Source organism: Lytechinus variegatus, chromosome 3 (assembly GCF_018143015.1).
Source record: "Lytechinus variegatus isolate NC3 chromosome 3, Lvar_3.0, whole genome shotgun sequence".
Classification (NCBI taxonomy): Eukaryota; Metazoa; Echinodermata; class Echinoidea; order Temnopleuroida; family Toxopneustidae; genus Lytechinus; species Lytechinus variegatus.
In genome coordinates, this window is record NC_054742.1 from 61,337,796 (window position 1) to 61,345,194 (window position 7,399).

The 7,399-nt window shown below is 35.4% G+C and overlaps 1 pseudogene; it reads right to left on the reverse strand.

The window, feature by feature from the left end:
* LOC121412104 overlaps nucleotides 1–7,399 on the reverse strand; it is a 93,283-nt pseudogene that overhangs the window by 10,200 nt on the left and 75,684 nt on the right.

Here is a 7,399-nt window from a genome sequence, read left to right on the forward strand (position 1 = left end):
ATATTATCAACATAGATACACATCGATATATTTACAAGAGACACTGGCAACTCAAGAAGCCCTTACTTGTCTCTAGATGTCAATCTATTGATAAACAAGATACTGACAAATTTTCATCTGATTTCACACAAAATACATATAGATCAAGTCTTTAAGCTATATACCTTATATAACAACACAGTGTTGGATGAAAGAACATAATAAATCACATACATCACATGCCAATTGTTGTCAGCTTTGCAGAAATAAATCAATTCCCATTTTAAATTTTACTCCCATGAAAAGATATGGCCTTACTGCACTAACCTTTATCAGTTCCTGTTGTATGGTCAAATGATGGGCCAGTGTACGAGGATGGAGTTGCGCCATTGTTGCGTAACCAATCTCTGGTGTCCAACTCTTTCTCATCACTCCATCCACATCTTCCTTTCTCAAAATCACAGAAACCTGAAAAAAAAACAATATAATGTTGAAAAAAATTATAACACCAGAAACCAACCAAATGTTAACTCGAGTTGATAATGACAAATAATTGTAATAATAACACTGAGATTATATAGTGCAGCAAAAAAAAGGAACACGGTAAGGTAATGCAAACACTTTGGCCCGAATTCAGTACGGTGGTTTTTAAAACATCTGTTGAATCCATGGTTTATGCAGATTTTCTGTATAAATTATGGTTATGTACCGCGTAAATATAAAAAATATCTAATGCTGATGCACACTTTTGTCACAATGCACCAAGTTGATGCCTGTTGCTGTGTTTACCCATGCTATTTTGTTCCAGAGTCCACTGTTTTGAATTGTTGAGTCCACTCTTAAAACAGTGGATTCATGAATAACCATGGCAACAGGTGACAATTTAATGCACTGTGACAAAAGCGCTTATCAGCATTGTACATTTTTAAATATACGCAGTAGATAAGCGTAATCTATACAAGAAATCTGGGTTCAACCAATGGTTTTAAAAACCACCTTTGTGAATTTGGGCCTTTAATAGCGGAAATATTCTTTTGAATTATTTGACTTTGTAACACACTTTGGCCATGTTATAGTTGAAAGTCAGTAAATGCCAAAATATATGAATGTATTCAAATATCAATTCAGGAAAGGTTGGAAGAATTCCTCTAGTCAGCATCGAACAACATCTGAGAGTTTTATAAAGCTGTTTGTAGTATGATTTGATAAATGGCTTACCAGGTCTGGAACAGGATTCATCAAGAATGGTAAGATCATCTATGGCAATGTCACCAGTGACACCATCGTATAATGTAGCCTTGATAGCAATTTGATATGGATGATTAGCAGAAAGAGACGCACGGCCAAAATGCCACTCCATTTCATCATGTCCTACAAAAAAGAAATGATATGTATGTATGCATATATATGTATATATAAATATATATATATATATATATATATGTGTGTGTGTGAGTGAAATTGTCTATAAAGCGGTCTTAGCTTCATCATATAGACTATTTATTTCACTCCTATTATCAACTATATGAGTGGACAATATTGTTCAGCTCTTGAAACAACAATATAAAATTCCATCAACATAGTTGATATTTTCAACCCCTAATTCCTCTCTTCTTAATTCCCTTCATGATTTTTCCAAGTCATAAGAATTCGAGAGAATTACAAATTTCATAAGAACTAGAGAACAAACGGGAGTCCACAACATAGCTTGTCTGATCTATCGAATTGCTCTGTAATGAAAATAGATGGTTTACCATTAAAAAGGTAACGGTAAATACAAGTTTTATTTGCTTACAAGTGGTAAGGGTTTCAGACAAAAATGTAAAAAGCAAACCAGGAAGTGAAGAAACCTATTTCCATCTCACTTGATTTCATGACCATTATTATTCAATGGATTCTGTTGTTAGCATGTGGGGGCTTATGCCGAAAGGGTGGGTGATGTCGCGTTAGGGTGTGTTGACATTAACGTGAAGATTCGTCCAAAGCCCCCCCGGCTTGGCCGAAACGGTGCGCTTGGAGCGTTACGTCACGTCGCGTTCACTGGAACGCATCCATTCGTCCAAAGCCCCCCCCCCGGAAGTGCCGAAAGGGTGCGTTTTATTTTGTTTTTAATAATAATAATAATACTAACAATAATAATAATAATTACAATAATGATAATAATAATAATAATGGTAATGGTAACAATAACAAGAAAAATAATATCACCAACAACAATGATTAATAATGATAGTAAAAAAATAATTATAATATGAAGGAGACGAAGAGGGAAGAAGAAGAAAAAGAAGAAGTAGAAGTAGTAGTAGTAGTAGAAGAAGAAAATGATGTAGAAGAAAAAAGAAGGAGTATACGATAATGATGAAGAACAACAATAACAAAAAAATATCACAGACAACGATAATTATAAAAATACAAATTTAGTAATAATTATAATGATAGTAATTATAATAATATGAAGGAGAGGAAGAGGGATGCAGAGGAAGAACAAAAAGAAGAAGAAGAAGAAAAACCGAAGGAATTATTTTAATTACAATAATAATAATTAATCCAAATGATGGCATGCTACTACTCCTATGGATCATAATTATAATAATAAAAAAATAATAATGATAATCATAATCATAATAAAAATGATGAAAATAATACTTAATGATAATAATAATAATGATAATAATTATAATAATGATAAAAATAATACTTAATGATGATGATAATAGTAATAACAATAATGATAAGAATAATAATGATAATAATAATAATATTAATAGTAATAATAATAAGAAAGATAAGAACGATGATAATAATGATCATTATAATAATAAAATATCACAGATGATTATCATCATCATAATCTTCATCATCAACATAATATAAAATAATGACAATAATAATAATAATAATGAATTATAATAATAAATAAAAATAAAAAACAAAATCATCGATCGAAGTGAGAGGGTTCGAACCTGCAACCACCGGTTTCGAGGCGCCGCTCTCAACCAATTGAGCTATTCGTGCATTGCAACCATGTCGTGGTCTTTTCTTCTCTAAGTATATATCCCCTGGTATTGCGCAATGCCCAAACGCATGCCGCGCTACATTGTCTCTGGTGACGATAATGTCGAAACGGTGATACGACGAAATTGAGTTCCTTTTCCGCAGAATCATGCATTTTTCAAGAAAGAGTGATGCAAGTACTTGCTTGAAAATATTCTTAAGACATTTCAACGATTCATTTTGATTCTAGGTAAGTTAAGCTTCTTTAAACTCGGATCATTTCTGTCGCCACTGTTCAGATATGCTTCTGCAGCGATGAGCGGATCGTGTCATCGCCCTGCCGCCCTGGCTAGCCGTCCGGCCGTACTGTACTAGGCCGTACGCCTTCATAATTAGACGCTGAGTGTACTGAACGCGAAGGTTCGGGAAAAGCCCCCCGGTTGTGCCGTTTGGGGGCGTTGTCAACACTGACGCGCCCTACCGCTCCCAACATACCCTTTCGACCAAACCGGGGGGTCTTTGGACGAATCTTCGCGTTAGTGTCAACACCCCCTAACGCGACAGCACCCACCCTTTCTGCATAAGCCGCATGTGGGCAGGTTCATTAACATTTGGCAACTTGCAAATTACATATACAGTGTAGTAGTAGTAATAAAATGGAAGTCTTTTTTATTGTTTTAAGATCAGCAACTTAAAGTCCCCCATTGGACTTCTCAGCTGACCATCATTCATGTACGTACTAAATGGACTCTATTTATTGCATATTTCATTAGAAAATACTTAAATTGTTTTTAGTGTACCTGAATGAAATAAAATTTGAATTAAATTGAAAAAAATATATTGATACGTAATAATGCACTTTCTCTTAACATGATCTGACCAATGTGATGATGTATTATATACCGCGAGCAACTGAAAATACAAGTGCACATTTTTTTTTGTCTCAAAGAAATCTTTATGGAACACCATCTCCCCCACCCCTGCAGGTGTGGTAGAATAAATGTTAGCAGAAGTCAGTCTGTAATAGTTTCAATGTAAATAAATACTGACCTGTCTCCATCCAAACTACTGCAGACTGTAGTGAGACCGTGTCATAGACCAGGACCTCTAGTTTTCCAACGGCACTTCCGTAGATGTGGAACCAAAACGTCAGGCATTCGCTGACGGTTGCAGGGTATATGGGACTGAAGAGCTGGGCTACCTCTCCGCTAGATCTTGGTGGTTTGGCTGTGCTCACAAAGGCAAACATGCCTGGAAAAAAAGGAGAAGTTGGAAAGTGCAATCTCCTTTTTTACAGATAAGAGTTTAGTTTTACATGCATATGAACTAGAATAAATTATTATAAATAAAACAAAATTATTATGATTATCATTGCAAAGTTAGTAATTTGATATCAGACAAAGGTTATATCTTTAAATTCATAGCCCATTACATGAACTGACATAGTACTAAAAAAAGAAAGACAGTCAAGCTGGCATATCATTTTGATAGAGCACCCTATCAGAATAAATTTTCATGTAAAAGCACAATATTTATCGTGTAAAACGCATTTTCATTCATATCCTCCACATTTTCACTTGTTTGAGGGCATACACCTCATGGAAATAGTGATAACCATGTGGGGATAATAACCAATTCTAACAAGAGTGTCGCTGGGGCGAGCACATAATTCGCACGCCTGTAACGCGGAAAATGGAGTTATTGGTCAAGCAAGAAACTTGACCTTTCACCTTTTGACCTAAAATCTACAGAATTCCTGGGATCCATGCTAGTATCATACACACTAAATTATATGAGCCTTGGTTAAGTTAAACTGAAGTATCATGTTTACAAGGAAAAGTTAACAGAGAGATAGACAAGAGGGCGTACGGATGGATGGACAGGCAGGCAGACGGACACCGAGTGTGATACCATAACACATCCCATAGCCGGGTGGGCGTATAAAAAAGGCATCAAAACATTATACTGATGTGATATAATTTATAGGCTATCCGATCATTATACCTACCAAGTTCTGTGCCCATTGTATGGTCAACTGGAGGTCCAGTCCCTTCTGAGAGAGACCCATTGTTACCAATCGACCAATCAAAATCATCATTCCAGTCCTGACTCCACGAACAAAAACCAACTTCAAAGTCGCATTTCCCTACACACACATTCAGAGGTTTAAAGAAACAATTCATCAAAATATGTTTGAAGATGTGTAGATGCATTTTGGAGGGGTTAGGGGAAGCCCCCTCTTACCACACATTTTTTCAATTAACATCTACAAAAACATAGAAATCTGATTGAAGCATCGAAGGAAATGAACTGATGCAGTAAAAAGGATGACAGTATGTACATTATTGTTTAATATTTCTGTATTTTGTATAGTTCCTAAGGCTCTACATAAGAACTATACAAAATACAGTTGCAGGATGCATACACTGCTTTCCTAGATAAATCAGTAATATAATAATTGTGTACTGTATGTACATGTACTATAGGTGTACAAGATGTTTCTGATTTTGAGACTCAAATTTGACCCAAATCAATCAAACCAAGCAACCAATATAAATTTGTATAAAAAAAGAAAATTGTAAACATATTCCAAAGAGGAAATATTGGTAATTTGGAAATTTAGGTGACATATATCAAGATAATTTTCAATGATTTTATATTGCTCACGCTGTGCAGAACAGGCTCCATCTGTAACAACAATGTCATCGATACCAATATCACCAGCATTCTGTTGTCCTTTGAATCCTTCAAAGATAACCTGAAAATGGAACATATACTGGTAAGCAGCCAGAATGAGTACAATTTCACAGGGAGACCGTGCTCTCTTTTGTTGATAGAGTTTATAGGCCAATGATTCTTTCCATAATATGCAAAACCTGAAAATGGGAAATTCGTTTTTCAGTTCAGTTTTAGTTTATTCAGTTCAGTTTTAGTTTAATTTCCTTATTTCACTTCATAAAAATATTTACATTGATTAACATGAATAAGAATTACATAATCGAAAATCAAATAAATGGTTCCAGTATAAAAATATACATAATTAAATAGTTGTAACAGTATATTGACTTGAAACACAATATTGAAATTAAAAGAAAGGAGTATGGAGCGGCCTAAAGTTGAAGCTAAATTTGTGAATTATATTAGGCCTACCATCTATTAATCTGAATTCATACAATCTACATGTAAACGTGTACATGTAAAATTTTCTTCCAATAAGTTTGCAAAAACTGAAAGTGGCAAATTAATCTAAGGGTCACATGGAAGGCCAAAGAAAAGATTGATAGGATCTGATACAGACTATCCTATCTTCCCAAAATTTGCAAAAACCAAAAGCGCCAAATTGACCTAGGATATGATACAAACTCTTCATCTGGAGGCGGTTTAAAAAGAGATAAAATAATTGTAACTTTGTTATAAAGGAACCTACCACCATGGCAAAAGTGCAAACGAGGTTATCATGGAGATACAGCCAAACCTGTGTATAGTGACCACTAAAAGGAAACAGCAAAAGCAAATATGGCCACAATCGACAAGTGGCCAAAATAGAAAAGTTGCAGCAATCTTATATTGATCATGTATTGTAGATACTGTGCAATGTACTAGATATAGGGCCTACAGGATGTGTTTTATCAAGTTTTCTTTATATTTCATTCAAGATTAATTTTACCAAAGACTTATGTTGATTGTAAAATTGTTATTTTAAGAGGCAGATTTGTGTCTAGATGCAGCTGCAAGCACAAAGGCTAACTATTCAACCAATGCTTGAGTCGTTTTGGGGAAGCTTATTTTCAGTGGCCACCATAAAGGACCGCTATTGACTGAGGGGTGCAAAATGAGTGGCCACTGGGACATAAGTCAGGTGGATAGTATAGAAAGGGTCGACAACATGAATTTCCTTTGGTGGAATTTGAAGCTAGTAGCCACTATAAGCAGGTGGCCCCAATAGACAGGTGGCCACTTAGACAGGTTTGACTGTAAGTTGTAAGTCTTTATGAAACACACTATGAACACGAGCAGGAATTGCTCTCGTTTTACTCTCAATAAAACGAGAGCCACTTCTCCCGAAAAAGTGTCTCTTTTTGAACTATTTTTAACGGATTTTCATCTCAAAATTTTCGAGAGAAAAGTTAGTTTTTATGATCCTCTCGAAGGCCACACCTAGAATTTAATGGCCGTTTGGCCCTGAATGGCCCAAGCGAATCACTTCGCTGATGGGATTTACGATCCTACAGGGAGTATCCGTTCCCTCTCGATCGTGGCCACTAGTGCGCTTAATCTCAGTCCCAGGCTTTCATGAAATTAAAAATAAAAGTGCAGGCTTATGCAGTGAACTGTACATAAAAACCGATATAAAAAAATTATTAGAATAAGTTAGAAATTGAAAAGAGCTTTTGATAGACGGTGTTCTGCAGCATCCTTTGGCAGT